Raw genomic sequence first — 19,831 nt, 5'->3', positions numbered from 1 at the left:
AGACGTTCTGATCTTCTATGAGAAGACCTCCTGCTCTTGTATAAGAAGACCTCCTGCCCTTCTATATGCAAACGCCCTGCTCTTCTGTAAGAAGACGTCCTGCTCTTCTATGAGACGACCTCCTGCTCTTCTATGAGAAGACATCTTGCCCTTCTATGTGAAGACATCCTGCCCTTCTATGAGACGACCTTTTGCTCTTCAAGGAGAAGACATCCTGCCTTTCTATGAGAGGACCTTCTGCTCTTCTATGAGAAGACGTCCTCCTCTTGTATAAGAAGACTTCCTTCTCTTCTATAAGAAGACCTCCTGGCCTTTTATATGCAAACGTGCTGCTCTTTTGTAAGAAGACGTCCTGGTCTTCTATGAGACGATCTCCTGCTCTTCTATGAGAAGACATCTTGCCCTTCTATGTGAAGACATCCTGCCCTTCTATGAGACGACCTTTTGCTCTTCAAGGAGACGACATCCTGCCCTTCTATGAGAGGACATTCTACTCTTCTTTGCCATATGAATAAAAATTTAGTTTTGATTATTCATATAGTGGGCTTAAGTATATATAAAAGTGGACAAATATATTTTTCAGATCAAAAACAAAAAAGAAGCACCGAAAGGGTTAATTGTTGCTGTTGTTGCTTTTCATGTTTGTCTAGCCATTCGGCAAATTAGCACATTTTGGCGAATAAATGACGTAGCAAATTAGAGCTAATAGCCTTATAAACGTTTACCGGGAATTAATTAAAGTCCAGAGGCTATATAAAGCCACACTTATACCAGTCACAAGCAATTTACCTATAACAAGGGTGTGGGATTAACATTTAATTTTACCTGCAAAGACAAATTGATACCAGCGAACTTGAAGATTTGGGCAAAATGTAAATCTCCATTTCAGGGAGATTTAACAAACAAACAGAAAATAAATATTAATTTTTGGTGTTGTATAAATTTGCATAACCTCAACAATGACAAAAAAACACAAAAGTGACAACAATCCGCGCACACACACGGTCCGCCACAAATAAACCACAGAGGCCAACGTCAACAATCAACAATAAATTGCCAAACAATTGATAGAAATTCAAAAAATATTTAAATTTGTTTACAATGTTTTTTTGTGCTAGTTATTGTTTGCAGATCCAATTTGCCCTCAACGCCGTCACAAAAATTTGATAATAAATTTAGGGTGCCATAAATACTGTCAATCAATTTTTATTGGATAAAAGCTAAATAATTGCCATGTATTATTTAAGCAAATAGCAAAAAAAACGAAAACAAAAATATCGGAGATAATAAAAGAAAATAAAAGAATTATGTAAAAAAACACAATGCAATTGTGAGAAATTTAGTTTAGTTGAAGTGAGTTTGATATTGAGGAGGAGGAAAACAGAGAAAACAGAAAAGTTTTTGAAAAATATTTTTTTCTTGGTAAAAATATCTTTCGAATATTTTTCTCAAGAAAAAAATTCTGCAACAGGAATGAATGAACTTTTGCTTCGATTGTAGTAAATGCTCGAAAACACTTCAACCCTTCAACCCTTTTGTTGTGGAAGACTTCTTCTTCTTTGTGCATGATTTGATGAGCAATTATGTTGAATTGAAGCAGTCTTCATCAATGCTAAAACTGTGATTAAGGTATCAGGCGGCTGTAGAGACGACATGAAATGTCTCTTCCACCTCACTCGTGGCTTCATCACTTCACTGAAAGGTGTGAGATCTCTTTGGCAAAGTTTAAGCGTATCTCAAATATCTGCAATGCATGTTGGAACTCTCGTACCATTGTAGATCTTTATGACTTTATTCCTGTTCCTGGTTGCGTAAAATCTGTTAATTTATTTTTTACTCAAGGGCTGATCTGTATGTTTAGTAGTAAATTGTTGCGCGCTGAAAATTTTGGATGCTCTAAAAGCACTTAAAGACCCGTTGTAAAAAACCTCTCACGGAGGCCTTCTATCCTATAAAAGCCTCAAACGGATACCTTCTATTTTATAGAAGCCTTTAACGGAGGCCATCTCTTTTATAGAAGCCTCCAACGGAAGCCTTTTATTCTGTAGAAACTTTCAACTGAGGCCTTCTATTCCAAAGAAGCCTTCAACGGAGGTTTTTTCTATAGAAACCTCCATCAGAGCCTTTTTTTCTATAGAAACCTCCAACGGAGGCCTTCTATTCTATAGAAACCTCTAATCGGGTTATAAAGATGTCAACAAATTGAAGGTGAAGATGTCAACAAGTCTCGGTCAGTGGTTTTTGTGGTATCCTCTATCGTCCTAGCATCGGCGTAATCAATAAAAATACTGATCCACTTTGAAAAATGTTCTTGTAACAGCAGAAGACATCTAGAAGACTTTTATGTATAGGTAAGAGAAAACCTCTTGAAGTTTTCTATAGGCAACGGAAGACCTCTTTCTGTCTTCTAATGACGACAGAAGAGACCTCGTATGCAACAGAAGACCACTTGAGGACTTCTATAGACAACAAAAGACCACTCGAGAACCTCAATAGGCAAGAAAAGATCTCCTTAGGTCTTCTATAGGCAACAGAAGACATCTTGATATCTTCTATAGGCAAAAGAAGTCCTCGTGAGGTTTTCTAGAAACAACAAAAGACCTCTGAAGACCTCCAAGGCCTCCAAGGGACAACAGAAGACTTCTCAAGTCTTTTGCGGTCTTCTATAAGCAACAGAAGACCTTTCGAGGTCTTCTGTAGGCAACAGAAGACCTTTTGAGGTCTTCATTGAACAGGGGAAAACCTCTTGAGGTCTTCTACAGGCAACAGAAGACCTTTTGGGGTCTCCTTTGAGCAGGGGAAGATCTCCTGAAATTTTCTACAGACAACAGAAGACCTCTTGAGCTATTTTATGGGCAGCGAAAGACCTCTTGAGGTCTTCTATGGGCAATAGAATACACCTTGAGGTCTTCTAAAGGCAACAGAAGATATCTTGATATCTTTTATAGGCAAAAGAAGTTCTCGCGAGGTTTTCTATAGACAACAAAAGACCTCTTGAAGACCTCCAAAGCCTCCAAGGGGCAACAGAAGACCCTTTGAAGTCTTCTATGGGCAAGAGAAGACATCTCAAGAATTTTGCGGTCTTTTGTAGGCAACAGAAGACCACTTGAAGTCTTCTATAGATAACAGAAGAACTTTTGAGGTCTTCTTTGAGCAGGGGAAGACCTCTTGAGATCTTCTACCTCCTCCGAATACCTATTGAAGTCTTCTGTATGCAACAGAAGATCTCTCGAGGTAATCTATGGGCAAAAGAATACCTCTTGAGGTTTTCTAAAGGCAACAGAAGACCTCTTGTGGTCTTCTATGGGCAACATAGGGTCTCCTGAAGTCTTCTCTAGACTAAAGGAGACCTCTTAAGGTCTTCGATAGGCAACAGAAGACCTCTTGAGGTCTTCTATGGTCAACAGAGGGTCTCTTGAAGTCTTCTCTAGACAACAGAAGACCTTTTGGGGTCTTCTATGGGCAACAGAATACCTCTTGAGGTGTTCTATGGGCAACAGAAGACCTCCTGAGGTCTTCTATGGGCAACAGAAGACTTCTTGTGGTCTTCTATGGGCAACAGAGGGTCTCTTGAAGTCTTCTATAGACTAAAGAAGACCTCTTAAGGTCTTCGATAGGCAACAGAAGACCTCTTGAGGTCTTCTCTAGACAACAGAAGAACTTTTGGGGTCTTCTATGGGCAACAGAATACCTCTTGAGGTGTTCCATGGGCAACAGAAGACCTCCTGAGGTCGTCTATGGGCAACAAAAGACCTCTTGTGGTCTTCTATGGGCAACAAAAGACCTCTTGTGGTCTTCTATGGGCAACAAGGCTTTTGCGGTCTTCTACAGGCAACAGAAGACCTTTCGAGGTCTTCTGTAGGCAACATAAGACCACTTGAAGTCTTCTATAGGCAACAGAAGACATTTTGAGGTCTTCTTTAAACAGGGGAAGACCTCTTGAGATCTTCTACAGGCAACAGAACACCTTTTGAGGCGTCCTTTGAGCAGAGGAAGATCTCCTGAGATGTTCTACAGGCAACAGAAGACCTCTTGAGGTATTTTATGGACAGCGAAAGACCTCTTGAGGTCTTCTATGGGCAATAGAATACACGTTGAGGTCTTCTATAGGCAACAGGAGATATCTTGATATCTTTTATAGGCAAAAGAAGTTCTCGTGAGGTTTTCTATAGACAACAAAAGACCTCTTGAAGACCTCCGAAGCCTCCAAGGGGCAACAGAAGACCTTTCGAGGTCTTCTGTAGGCAACATAAGACCACTTGAAGTCTTCTATAGGCAACAGAAGACATTTTGAGGTCTTCTTTGAGCAGGGGAAGACCTCTTGAGATCTTCTACCTCCTCCGAATACCTCTTGAAGTCTTCTGTATGTATCAGACGATCTCTCGAGGTCATCTATAGGCAAAAGAATACCTCTTGAGGTTTTCTTAAGGCAACAGAAGACCCCCTGAGGTCTTCTATGGGCGACAGAAGACCTCTTGTGGTCTTCTATGGGCAACATAGGGTCTAATGAAGTCTTCTATAGACTAAAGGATACCTCTTAAGGTCTTCGATAGGCAACAGAAGACCTCTTGAGGTCTTCTATGGGCAACAGAAGACCTTTTGGGGTCTTCTATGGGCAACATAGGGTCTCATGAAGTCTTCTATAGACTAAAGAAAACCTATTAAAGTCATCGATAGGCAACAGAAGACCTCTTGAGGTCTTCTCTAGACAACAGAAGACCTTTTGGGGTCTTCTATGGGGAAAAGAATACCTCTTGAGGTGTTCTATGGGCAACAGAGGGTCTCTTGAAGTCATCAATAGGCAACAGAAGAACTCTTGAGGTCTTCTCTAGACAACTGAAGACCTTTTGGGGTCTTCCATGGGCAACAGAATACCTCTTGTGGTCTTCTATGGGCAACATAGGGTCTCTTGAAGTCTTCTATAGACTAAAGGATACCTCTTAAGGTCTTCGATAGGCAACAGAATACCTCTTGAGGTCTTCTATGGGCAACAGAGGGTCTCTTGAAGTCTTCTCTAGACAACAGAAGACCTTTTGGGGTCTTCTATGGGCAACAGAATACCTCCTGAGTCTTCTATGGGCAACAAAATACCTCTTGTGGTCTTCTATGTGCAACATAGGGTCTCTTGAAGTCTTCTATAGACTAAAGGAGACCTCTTAAGGTCTTCTATAGACAACATAAGTCATCATGATGTCTCGTATAGGAAAGAGAAAACATTACAGACACAACAGAAGATCTCTTGAGGTCTTCTATAGACAACCGGAGGTCTCTTAAAGTCTTCTATAGGCAACAGAAGGCCACTTGATGTCTTCTATAGGCAACAGAAGACCACTTGAGGTCTTCTATAGACAACATAAAATGTCTTGAGGTCTTCTATATACAACAGATGATCTCTTAAGATCTTCTATAAGCAACAGAAAACCTCTTGAGGTTTTCTTTAGGTAACAGAAGACTACTTGCCGTTCCCTACTGGCAACTGAAGACCTCCTAAGGTCTTCCATAGACAACAGAAGATCTCTTGAAGTCTTCTATAGGCAACAGAAGACCTCTCGCGGTTTTATATAGGTAACGGAAAACATCCTGATGTATTCTATGCGAAACAGAAAACCTCTTAAGGTCTTCTATAGGCGACAGAAAATCTCTTTAGGTCTTCTTTGGACAACAGGAGAACTCTTGAGGTCGTCTATAGACAACAGAATAACTCTTGAAGTCTTCTACCCACGCAGAGATAAAAAATATTGTTGATCCAACAATATTCGAAGAGCGAAATATGTATAATATAATGGTAGATTCCGCATGTAGTAGTGTGAGTCCAACAATTGTTTTTGTTAATTACAACAATTGTTTTTGTCATATCCAACAACAGTTGTTGTCACATTCAACAATAGTTTTTGTTTGCTGGACAATATTATTATCTTTTCCTCGACAATTTTATTCTCTTCTCTTGGTATTCGATGCCGTGGTGAAAAAACAATTTTGGTGAGTTTTGTTTGTATAAGATCCCCTTATCTTTGTTCTTTTTTTGTGCACCAAAATCTGAGAAGTGAGAATTGTTTTTGTCATATCCAACAACAGTTGTTATCACATTCAACAATAGTTTTTGTTTGCTGGACAATATTATTCTTTTTTCCCCGACAATTTTATACTCTTCTCTTGGTATTCGATGCCGCGGTGAAAAAACAATTTTGGTGAGTTTTGTTTGTATAAGATCCCCTTATCATTGTTTTTTATCTTTGTTCTTTCTTTGTGCACCAAAATCTGAGAAGTGAGAATTGTTTTTGTCATATCCAACAACAGTTGTTATCACATTCAACAATAGTTTTTGTTTGTTGGACAATATTGTTCCCTTTTCCTCGACCATTTTATTCTCTTCTCTTGGTATTCGATGTCGTGGTGAAAAGACAATTTTGGTGAGTTTTGTTTGTATAAGATCCCCTTATCTTTGTTTTTTATCTTTGTTCTTTTTTTGTGCACCAAAATCTGAGAAGTGAGAATTGTTTTTGTCATATCCAACAACAGTTGTTATCACATTCAACAATAGTTTTTGTTTGCTGGACAATATTATTATCTTTTCCTCGACAATTTTATTATCTTCTCTTGGTATTCGATGCCGTGGTGAAAAGTCAATTTTGGTGAGTTTTGTTTGTATAAGATCCCCTTATCTTTGTTTTTTATCTTTGTTCTTTTTTTGTGCACCAAAATCAGAGAAGTGAGAATTGTTTTTGTCATATCCAACAATAGTTGTTGTCACATTCAACAATAGTGTTTGTTTGCTGGACAATATTATTATCTTTTCCTCGACAATTTTATTCTCTTCTCTTGGTATTCGATGCCGTGGTGAAAAGACAATTTTGGTGAGTTTTGTTTGTATAAGATCCCCTTATATTTGTTTTTTGTTTGTGCACCAAAATCTGAGAAGTGTTTTTGTTCGTAACTTGTGTTTTCTTTTCATATTTGTTGTGGATTTTATGGTATACCTTTTATTGGGGTAGGTGTTTGGAGGATGAGCGCGATGGAGTAGTTATGTTTCTTCATTAAATTTATTGTCTTTTTAATTAGACCTGGAAAAACCTGGCCATGTGTAGTGTTTGTCAATGCTCATATAATTATACGTGGCATTTATACCAAAGTTATGTGGAAAGTGTATACGAGAATTATATACGATCAAATGAAAAATTTCAGTAACAGGTTTTCTGGGCTGACAATAGTTTTTGTAAAAAAAATTCTGGATTATGATAGTTCCTACCATAGGTATTGTCAATGATTTTTACAATATTGAGGAATTTCGCAAATTGTTTTTGTTCTGTATGTTTGGAGCAAACGATGGTATTTTTGGTATTTTTGCAATTGCAATGCTTGAACAAAACAAATGCATTGTTCGAACAAAAATAGATATTGTTGTTCCAACAAAAGCGAAAAATATTTGTTCTCTACGTGCAGGCTGCAGAAGACCTCTCGAGGTCTTCTATAGGCAACAGAAGACTTTTCGAGGTCACCTATAGGCAAAAGAAAACCTCTTGATTCTTCTATAGGCAACAGAAGACCTCTTTATGGTGTTTGCATTCCTTATCCGCTTGGCCATGAAATCTGAATAAATTTATTTATTTCCTAAAAATATTTCAAAAATCCATTTTCTGCCCTAAACTACGAAAAGCTTCAAAACAAAAAACGATTTATTTATCAAACAAAAACTATTAATTCAATATAGCTGGATATTGTTTTAGCAATACATAAAAACCAATACAAATATGATGGTGATTTCATTATTCTCCCCATATCCTCAACCCCTCGAATCCTCTCGATTTCCTCTCTATTGAATTTCCGTTACAAATTTTTTCGTTATTCGAAATTATTTCGAGCATTCTCAGTGATGCTTAGAATGCCATCTGTATTTTTTTAAACTAAATAAAAACTTGAAAAGCTATACTAACCACGTTTAATCATGATGCGATTACATGGATCTATGCTCTGGTGGGTTATTTGCAATGCCAATGTTGATAGCATTGTTGTTGTGTGTATTTCCCTTTGAATTTAAATAAATCCTTGAACAGATAAATTTTAGTGAATTTTGCTATATACATACATATGTATGTATGTACATTAGTGTTATGACTTTTTGGCATTTTTTCTCACTTTTTGGGAGTAAGCTTTTTTTATCGAATCACTTTATAATTAAGATTTTATGTAATCTTATGTAGAAACTCATCACTCTATGATGCCGGGATAAGAGGTTGTAAAAAAGGCATAACCCTAATGTACATATAAATCAAATAAATACAAACACCAACAAAACAAACTCTTTCACAACAAAAAACTCTATTCACAGTTTTGTGATGTGTAGGATATTTTATTTATTTATTTCATTTTTTGTTAGAGGGAAATATTTTGTTTTTGTTGTCCATTTCCCAGTCATCTATTCAAAAAAACATTTCATTCAAAATTTGTAGAGTGGGTCGAATATTTTTTTTGTTTTGCCGTTTATTTGTTCATGCTCATGGTTAAATGTTGAGTTCTTTTTATTTTCATTTCTCTATATAAATGGTATATTTGTTTGTGTTCTGTTTTTAGGGATTTTTATTTAGTTTAGTTTGAAAAATATTTTATTTTTTTTTCATTTAACAATTCGTTTGCCTTTGGCCATTCAATTTCATTCAAAAACATTTTTTTCTCGAAAGCGGTATTTCAAATGAAAATTCTGTTATTCACAGATTTATTCACTAAATGGAAAAATCCAAAACAACAAAAAAAGGATTTTCAACTAAAAAAATGAATGATTTTCATAGAAAAATGTAAAATTTAAATGGGAAAAAATATTTTCCAACATTCTGTAAACGGGTAGAGTATTATTAACAGTCCGATTGTGTGAAAAAATGGCGTTTAAGAATGTAGAAAATTTGTTTACCATAGTGTGATCATTTGATTAGTTGTTGTTGCTTTGAATTTTGTATAGAAAGTAGGTCAAATGATGGCCAAAAAGGCATCTAAGGGCTTTTTTGGTAAACAAATAAATAAATTTGAAATAAATCGTTTGTATTCAAACGTGCAAAATAATGGCACTTTGGAATGGAAATTTTAAAAAATATTTATTTTGTAGCCTTGCAAAAGAGCAATAATTGTTTTGTTTGTAACTGAAGGACTTTCTGAGGTTGTACGAGTAGCCAGAAAAAGGTTTATATTTAATGAGTTACTAGAGTTGAAAATGTTTAACGTGAACAACAACAACTTGTGATATTTTGGCAATATTTTGAAGGGTAATTCTATTGAGAAGCACAGAAAGGGGGACTATCAACTTTTAATAAGAAAAATTGGATCTCGCTTATTTATAATAAAAAAATGGTTTTCTATTGTAATATTATTTTCCCCATATTAATATGTATCCTTTCTCTTCTTTTCAGGTAATTTCATATAAACTTAAATAAAGCAGATAAGATAATGAAATTTTTTTTTTCAAAAATTTTTCCTGTAGCAGAAATGAATGGATTTCGGCTTATTAATGTTCAAAAAATGTTTACTCCATTTATATTAAGGCACTATAGAAATTGAAACAAACCCCTTTCAAATTATATTTTTGTGAAAATATATATTTGGCCTGTTCCCGTACTTTATAAAGTGGTAAAATTCGTAAAAGTTGTAAAAGTCGTAAACGATTTCATATAAATTTTGTGTACGGGAACGCAAAATGTGTAAAAGTGGTAAAAATTGTAAAAACTTTTTAGTTCTGGAACAGAGCTATTATTTTTTTTAATTCATATAAATCCAAAACGACAATAAGTGTGACTTTCATGAAAAGCCTCATCCCCAATGCAGAAACTGAGACATTGATCATAGAAATCGATGAACATCTTTCGTTTTTTATTTTTGCCTTATTAAGGCGAAGGCCATTTATAGTGATATTTAATTAATTCTCTTTCGAGTTGAGCTGTTAGGCCTTTAGAGATACATTGAAAAATTAGGAGTCTACCGAAGTCCCACGCATCCAACCATTACACTACGTTTCACGGGTGGTTAAGCCGATCTTCAGGTGTATTAGGATGTTGTTGTTGTGGCAGACGAAGGCAAAGCTTGGAAACTAGTATATATATCACACTTCATTAGATAAATGTATATGCGAAATTATGTCAGTTAATTGAAACTCCAAACTTTTCCTATAGTCCTGCTTGGTAATCCCATTTTTCAATGTTCACAAATACTACGGTAAGTTTTATTTCTACATCATTAGTAATTGCTCTTCTATATCAGAAGATTTTATTTTTGATTTGATCATTCGTTTTTATTAACAATTAAGTGAAGGTATAATTTCACTTTGAATTGAAAGTATCTTTTTAAAAAAAGTTGATGATTTTTCTATGATTCACACAAGAAGAAGACAATTACTGTATTACACTCTATTTGGGAGGGCAAAGGAAAGTCAATTTTTTAATGATGTGTGATTTTTCCGCTCATAAATGTGGTTTCTGTAAAAAATCATCCCTAACAGATTTATAAGCGCTCATTTTTTAAAGGCCTACTTAATGCTTGAAGCGCTATGGAGCAACACATTGAACTTGCGGCAAATATCTATATCAAGCCATTTGGGCAAATCTAACAAAACTTGTGAAGGAGTACTAGCGGTGTAGAAAAAAAACAAGTAAAAAAGTATCAGTCGGCTTTGCCGACAGAGAAATACCCTCAGCCTGTGTGGATTGAAATAGGTTTTTTTGCCAAAAAAAACTTATACATTTAGGAGGGGTTTTCAAAATTTTAGGCGTATGAACCGACAAAAATATGGATAGGATTAAAGCTCAAAAATTTTTGCGGGGATACCGATAGATAGGGAGGTACCGGAAGTAGTGGACCTATAAGCACCACCTTTGAATTCCATCTTATATCTACTGTGCCATAGAGGTTTTTTTTTCAACTTTCGGGCTGTTTTCTCAAGAAGTATAGACTTGCCCCTAAAAAACTTTTACTGTCCTAATTGAGGCAACAAAAATCAAAGTGATTCGAAAGATGGTATTATAGTGAATTTATCCAAAATTTTGTTTGGGAGGTACCTGAAGGAGTGGACCAAATCGGTCACTCCCATCAAGAGTTATCGTGAAAACAATTTTCCGAACATTTTTGAACTTTTGTGGGGAAGGTATCTGAAGGAGTGGACCGATATGGCTTATCTTCGAACTTAAACTAAGTTTGCACAAAATATTACGAAGGCCACATTTTGGACAGAATCGGCAGATCTGTTCGAGAGTTATTTTGCGCTCCAACCACTACACATGGTGTCATAGGGTTTTGTTTGCACCTTTCAGACTATTTTCTAAGGAAGTATGGACTTGCCCCTGATAAAACTTGTACCGTCGTATGGAGAGCAGTGAATACAAGTTGTTACAACAAAAATCAAAACGATTCGAGAGCAGGTCCTAAACTGAAATTTTCCGAAATTTTGTGTGGGAGGTACCCGATGGAGTGGACCGATTGAGTCCATATTGACACCTTATCTATGTCTGGTAGAAATTTCACGTGCAAAGTATGGACCAAATCGGTTACTCCCTTCAAGAATTATCGTGCGCACAAATTTTCCGAACAATTTCGAACTTTTGTTTGGGAGGTAGCGGAAGGAGTGGGGGAAGTACCCTAGAGTGCGATATGGCCCATCTTCGAACTAAAACTAAGTTTGAAGAAATAAAACGAATGCCACATTTTAATCGGTTCATCCGTTCGAGATTTATCGTGCGCTCCAGCCAAACAGATAGAGGGACGGACATTTCTAATTCGAATCCAAATTTTCTGAAACAGGTTTCGTCCAATATATTTGGTCTAAAACCAGATCTACAGATCTTCTGTGAGAAGATCTATAGATCTTCTATGAGAAGATCTACAGATCTTCTGTGAGAAGATCTACAGATCTTCTGTGAGAAGATCTACAGATCTTCTATGAAAAGATCTACAGATCTTCTATGAAAAGATCTACAGATCTTCCATGAGAAGATTTACAGATCTTCCATGAGAAGATCTACAAATAAGATCTACAAGTCTTCAATAAGAAAATCTATAGATCTTCTGTGAAAAAATCCACAGATTTTCTATGAGAAGATCTACAGATCTTCTATGAGAAGATCTACAAATCTTCTATGAGAAGATCCACAGATCTTCTATGAGAAGATCTTCTTCTGTGAAAAGATCCACAGATCTTCTATGAGAAGATCTACAGATCTGCTATGAAAAGAGTTACAGATCTTCTATGAGAAGATCTTCAGATCTTCTATGAGAAGATCAACAGATAAGATCTACAGATCTTCTGTGAAAAGATCCACAGATCTTCTATGAAAAGATGTAAAGATCTTCTATGAAAAGATCTACAGATCCTCTTTGAAAAGATCTACAGATCTTCTATGAGAAGATCTTCAGATCTTCTATGAGAAGATCTACAGATCTTCTGTGAAAAGATCCACAGATCTTCCATGAGAAGATCTACAGATCTTCTATGAGAAGATCTTCTATGAGAAGATCTACTGATCTTCTATGAAAACATCTACAGATCTTCTATGGGAAGATCTACAGATCTTCTATGAGAAGATCTACAGATCTTCTAGTGGAAGATCTACAGATCTTCTATGAGAAGAACTTCTTCTGTGAAAAGATCCACAGATCTTCTATGAGAAGATCTACTGATCTTTTATGAGAAGATCCACAGATCTTCTATGAGAAGATCTACTGATCTTTTATGAGAAGATCTACAGATCTTCTATGAGAAGATCTACAGATCTTCTATGGGAAGATCTACAGATCTTCTATGAGAAGATCTACAGATCTTCTATGAGAAGATCTACAGATCTTCTAGTGGAAGATCTACAGATCTTCTATGAGAAGAACTTCTTCTGTGAAAAGATCCACAGATCTTCTATGAGAAGATCTACTGATCTTTTATGAGAAGATCTACAGATCTTCTATGAGAAGATCTACAGATCTTCTATGAGAAGATCTACAGATCTTCTGTGAAAAAATCTACAGATATTCTGTGAAAAGATCCACAGATCTTCTATGACAAGACGTACAGATCTTTTATGAAAAGATCTACAGATCTTCTATGAACAGATCTACAAATCTTCTATGAGAAGATCTACAGACAAGATCTACAAATCTTCAATAAGAAGATCTACAGATCTTCTGTGAAAAGATCCGCAGATAAGATCTACAGATTTTCCATAAGAAGATCTACAGACCTTCTGTGAAAAGATCCGCAGATCTTCTGTGAGAAGATCTAAAGATCTTCTATAAGAAGATCTACAGATCTTCTGTGAAAAGATCCACAGATCCTCTATGAGAAGATCTACAGATCTTCGATAAGAAGATCTACTGATCTTCTGGGAAAAGATCCGCAGATCTTCTGTGAGAAGGTCTACAGATCTTCAATAAGAGGATCTACAGATCTTCTGTGAAAAGATCCACAGATCTTCTATGAGAAGATCTACAGATAAGACCTACGGATTTTCCATAAGAAGTTCTACAGAGCTTCTGTGAAAAGATCCACATATCTTCTATGAGAAGATCTACAGATCTTCTATGAGAAGATCTACAGATTTTCTATGAGAAGTTCTACAGATCTTCTATAAGAAGATCTACAGATCTTCTGTGAAAAGATCCACAGATCTTCTATGAGAAGATCTACAGATCTTCTATGAGAAGATCTACAGATCTTCTATTAGAAGATCTACAGATCTTCTATGAGAAGATCCACAGATCTTCTATGGGAAGATCTACAGATCTTCTGTGAAAAGATCCACAGATCCTCTATGAGAAGATCTACAGATAAGATCTACAGATCTTCAATAAGAAGATCTACAGATCTTCTGCGAAAAGATCCGCAGATCTGCTGTGAGAAGATCTACAGATAAGATCTACGGATTTTCCATAAGAAGATCTACAGAGCTCCTGTGAAAATATCCACAGATCTTCTATGAGAAGATCTACAGATCTTCTGTGAAAAGATCCACAGATTTTCTATGAGAAGATGTACAGATCTTCTATGAAAAGATCTACAGATCTTCTATGAGAAGATCTACAGATCTTCTATGCGAAGATCTACAGATCTTCTATGCGAAGATCTACAGATCTTCTATGCGAAGATCTACAGATCTTCTATGAGAAGATCTACAGATATTCAATAAGAAGATCTACAGATATTCAATAAGAAGATCTACAGATATTCAATAAGAAGATCTACAGATCTTCTATGAGAAGATCTACATATCTTCTATGGGAAGATCTACAGATCTTTTATGAGAAGATCTACAGATCTTCTATGAGAAGATTTTCTTCTGTGAAAAGATCCACAGATCTTCTATGAGAAGATCCACAGATCTTCTATGAGAAGATCCACAGATCTTCTGAGAGAAGATCTACAGATCTTGTGTGAAAAGATCCACAGTTCTTCTATGAGAAGATCTACAGATCTTCTATGAGAAGATCATCAGATCTTCTATGAGAAGATCATCAGATCTTCTATGAGAAGATCATCAGATCTTCTATGAGAAGTTCTACAGATCTTCTATAAGAACTTCTACAGGTCTTCTATAAGAAGATCTACAGATCTTCTGTGAAAAGATCTACAGATCTTCTATGAGAAGATCTACAGATCTTATATGAGAAGATCTACAGATTTTCTTTGAGAAGATCTACAGATCTTCTATGAGAAGATCTACAGATCTTCTATGAGCAGATCCGCAGATCCTCTATGAGAAGATCTACAGGTCTTCTGCGAGAAGATTCACAGATCTGCAGATCATCTAGGTTAAGATTTATAAATATTCCAGGAGAAGATCTGGAGATCTTTTCTTTATATAGGTCATAAGTTGGTTTCCCATGTTGTTTTGACCTCAGATCTTGTTTTGCCGGTGTTAAAGGCTCCAGCATAGGTGACTCCTTGCCGAATTATGTCATGATAGCGCCAAGCATAATTTTCATTGGTATCCAGCAACCCTCTACGTCACCCACCCTAAAACTTTCTGATGAAAATCATTAATGATTAAAATTAGTTATCTAAACTCAAATCAATTTCCAAAAAGCTATGGAGACACTAACTTATTATCCCTTAATTATTTTCCAAGTATGTTATTTCCTTTCGTATTTTGCCCACACATTACTGTAATTATTGACTTTAATAGAAAACCCAAGAAAACCTCCCCAATTCTATTCCACTTTCCCGCATATATCTTTCCCTCTCCTTCACTATCTTGTGACATAAATAATAGTAAAATCTTACAAAATCGTTTATTAATATCTTTGTGTGGATTAAAACTATTACCCTAACACCCGGTTTTGTTGTTCTACAAACCCAACACCGCAGACATGTCGGTCAGCAATCTCAGCAACACGCAGAAGAATAGTTCAATGACATTTTGCACACAACCCCAACAGCACCCACTTGTGGCAGATATGTCCGCCTTACATAACACCCACACACACTCCCTCAAAGAAACTTATTCCATGCCATCCCAAAAAAACCCTCCCTTCATGTTCACTATCCTTTCTTTTGTTATAGTTTTCCACTTAAGAAACATGTCAGCCTACAAGTTGTCACACCAAAACCACCCACCCACAAGCTGTTGTTCTTGTTGTTGTTCCTTCCCCACTATATATAACTGTCATGTTTCCGTTTCTATTTCCAAAAACGAAGAAGAACAAGAGAAAGAAGTGGAAAATTTATGTTAACACTGTTAACAAAATATTTATCCGAAATATATAAATTTACAGACATGGCAGGCAGGCAGTCCTTTTCGTTGTGCTTCGCTGTATTTTGGTTTGGAAACACAGTTTGGAAAGTTTGCCATGACACGCAAAAAAAATGAAATTAGAAATGACAGGCTGTGTAAAAACACAAACTCAGTTATAAAAAACACACACAACACAAACACGCCAACAAATCCATAACGAACTAAAGTAGACAGTAGACATTGGCAAATATCCTTAAAATCCTTGTTGTTGTACATATAGAGAAAAAAGAAGAAGAATTCGGTTGGCATAACAGCAGATACATATTCTTAAATAACAAATAACAGCTTAATATTATTTATTTTAGGTTGTTTTTTCTTTCGTTTTCTAACTTTTTTAATTGAAATGGCACAACAAATAGCAAACTGACAAGCAAACAAATGTGTAGCATGCTTTTAGGCATTAAATGGGAATTAACACAAAATCTAAAACTAAACAAGTGGAAAATTGGATTATTATTATAATAATAAATACATAATCGAATCTCTGGGCCATTACGTGTTTCGCTCAGCTTACGTTCACTAGCCGCACGCAGTGAGTTAGAAAAAGCCTAAAGGAAAAAAGGGATTAAGGTGTTTAAAACAAGTAGGGATTGAAAAAGGCAAAATCCTTTGGGTTTTTAAAATAATTAAGTAAATATATTAGTAAGTTTAAAAGTATGTATGCTGAAGATAAGGCACTGAAAGCTGCTGTTTGTAAGGGATTAATTGAAAGTAATGTGAACTGCCATTGAGCATAATATATTTATATTACAAAGATCACGGTATCGTTTAAAAAGGATTATTAAAATAATTACATATATTTTTAGATTTAAAACTGTTGTTGGTGGTAAATAGGGGAAATGTGAAACATGCTCTCTTGTGCATTAACTAAATTTAAATGAAAGGTTATTACACCTGGGAAGTTTTTGCGGTTTCTGAAAATCAAAATCAAAAAAACAAAAAAAATCGCATGAGGGATTTTCAAATAAATCGCGGGCAAAGTTCACATTTTTAGGGCTTTTTTAGGTTTTCACGATTTTGCTTGGAAACAGCAAGCCGCATCGAAATGGGATTAAAAAAAATGTTGTAGCTGTGAAAATTCTCTACAAGATTGTCCTTTACGATGTTTTCGTAGGTATTAACACTTTTGAAATAAAGAAGTTCAAATTTTGACAATTTACTGACTGTATCGTCTCCTTATAAAAGTAGGTCATCACTGCAATTTCCCAACTTAAACTTATATATGTCAAAAATGGTACAACCTAGGAAAAAATTATGAAAACAATCTTATAGAGAATTTTCACAGCTGTAAGATTTTCTCTAGTCCCATTTCGATAAGACTTACCGTTTTCAAGCAAATCGTAAAAACCTAACAAAAAAACCTAAAAATGTGACCTGAACTTCTATATCTCAAAAATGGTAAAACCTAGGAACAAATCATAACGGTCAATCCTCTGGAGAATTTTCACAGCTACAAAATTTTCTTTAGCCCCATTTCGATAGGACTTGCGGCCGATTAGGCCTCGATTTATTTCAAAATCCCTCCAGCGATTTTTTTTCTTATTTTTAGATTTTTCTCATCTATAAACATTGCTGTCTCAGAATCTGCGAAAACTTCCCCGGTGTAAGCTATTTTCATTAAAAGTTAGTTAAGGTCCACCCTGCATGACATTGTTTCATAGGGGGCTATACAGTCAGAACATTGTCCCAATTTCTCAAAAATGGTAAAACCTACGAAAATACGATTCAAGTCAATCTTGTAGAGAATTTTCACTGCTACAACATTTTTTTTAATCCCATTTCGATAGGGCTTGCGATTTCCAAGCAAAATCGTGAAAACCTAAAAAAGCCCTAAAAATGTGAACTTTGAAAGCGATTTATTTGAAAATCCCTCCTGCGATTTATTTTTGTTTTTTTTATCTCATCTATGGACATTGTAGTTTCAGAAACCGCGAAAATTTCCCAAGTACAAGCCCCTTTCATTAAAATTTGGTTAAGGCGCACCGTATCCATAGTATGGATGGTATATTAAGTTCTGTATCTCCCGATTTTCTGTATATTGAGGGCTTTACCTAAATTTTTGATTGAACTGCATGTAATTTGACGTTTGATACCATGTTTAGGTATAACCTCCATAAAGCTGTACATCCCGATTTTCGGTATTTTTAGTATTTTAGCTATATTTTTTTTGCAAGCGAACTAGCTGTAATTTGATCCTTAAGTTTCTTAGGGGTCACAACACTTCTCCACTGAACATTTTAAACATAGGTCCATGTTTAGGTATAGTCCCCCTATATAGCGGTATCTCCCGATTTTCGGTATATTTCAAATTTTATCTACAATTTTTAACCGAACTAGCAGTAGGAGTTCTAAAGAGCCACAACATTTCTCCACCAAAAATTTTCAACATAGGGCCATGTATAAGTATAGCCCCCATACAACTGCACTTCTCGATTTTGACCCTCAACATAACTAACCTCAATTCCCCCCAACACTACACACATTTTTTTGTTAATATATCAATTCTTTTCACTCGATTTTACTCATCGTGTAAACTCTTTTTCGAGCATTTTCACCCCCACTCTTATTTTTTAATCAGGAGTACTCGCGAGTGCTCCCAAATAAAACAAAAGAGGTGAGAGTAAACTTCTTTTAAAACTCGTACCCTTCGAGTAAAAACGAGCAAATATGAGCTCTGATTTTAGCTACGAATTTTAGCCGAACTAGCTGTAATTTGACTTTTAAGGTTTTTAGGGGTCACAACACATCTTACCAAATTAGCTATTTGAAGTTCTTAGGTACCGAAAATTTTCAATATACATATGTCAGTGTTTTCGTATGGCCCTATAAAACGGAAACTGATTTCATTTCTGTTGGGAATCACAAAGACTACTACCAATGAAAATTTCAAAACAATCCTCGGAAAGCTCTTAAACTGCACTCAAGGTAACATTTTGAACATTTATGCGGATAGTACCGGAAGTAGTTGTCCGATATACATATGTAGTCATCTCCAAACCTTGATCTAAGTTTGATAGAAATATTCCGATGTGAAAAGGTTGGATCAATGTCAGACACTTGGGCTTTTGGGTCATTTTTTCAGGAAACAGGAATTTTGCCCCGATATATGTACTTCATTTTAGAACCTGATCTAGGTCTAGCAGAAATATTACGATGTGCAAAATTTGGGCCAATTCTGTTACTCCCTTCGAGAGTTATCGTGTCCAACATTTTGGAGAAAATATTTGAATATTTGTGGGAGAGGTACGCGAAGAAGTGGGCCGATATGGCCCCTCTTGTACGTTTATCTAAGTTTGGACAAAATATTAGTACGAGGTGGACCAAATCGGTTTTTTGTTTCTATAGAAGACGTGTAGAATGTCTTCCGCTACCTGTAGAAGGTCTTCTGCGTACCGGTAGAAGGTCTTCTGCGTACCGGTAGAAGGTCTTCTAACTATAGAGGAGACCTGTAGACAGTCTTCTGTCTATATAGAACCCGTACAAGGTATTTTGTCTATAGAATACTTGTAGAAGGTTTACTGACTATGGAATGTTTTAAAAAGTCTTCTGATTACAGAGGACTTGTAAAAGATTTTTCGTCTATAGAAGACTTACAGAAAACCTTTGGTCCAGGAGCAGGTCTTCTGATTACGGCCTTATGTGCACAGACGACCGGTTTAAGGCCTTTTGTCCACGGAAGACCAATAGGGTCTTCCGTTCATGGGAGACCTTCAAAAGGTCTGTAGAAGGTCTTCTTTCCACAGAAGACCTGTAGAAGGTTTTCTTTCCACAGAAGACCTGTAGAAGGTATTCTGTCTATAGGCGACCAGTAGAAGTTTTTTGTGTCTGTCGAAGACTTAGAAGTTCTTCTGTATATAGAAGTCCTGTAGGAGGTCTTCTGTCTATAGAAGGTCTAGGACTTATAGAAGGTATTCTGTATATAGAGAACCTATAGAAGGTCTTCTGTATATAGAAGTCCTGTAGAAGGTCGTTTGTCTTTAGAACACCTGTAGAAGTTCTTCTATCTATAAAAGGTCTATAGAAGGTCTTCTGTCTAAAGACGGCCTGTAAAAGTTTTTTAGTCTGCCGAAGACTTCTAGAAG

The 19,831-nt window shown here is 36.0% G+C and overlaps 1 protein-coding gene across 5 annotated transcripts in view; it reads left to right on the top strand.

Moving 5' to 3' along the window:
* Positions 1 to 19,831, top strand: part of Pgant9 (polypeptide N-acetylgalactosaminyltransferase 9) — a 423,799-nt gene that overhangs the window by 280,181 nt on the left and 123,787 nt on the right. The window lies entirely within an intron of this gene.

Source organism: Musca autumnalis, unplaced genomic scaffold, assembly GCF_047663935.1.
Source record: "Musca autumnalis isolate F117 unplaced genomic scaffold, ASM4766393v1 scaffold_5, whole genome shotgun sequence".
NCBI lineage: Eukaryota > Metazoa > Arthropoda > Insecta > Diptera > Muscidae > Musca > Musca autumnalis.
Note: the sequence above shows the minus strand (reverse complement) of the source record. Positions and strands in the feature narration are given on the sequence as shown.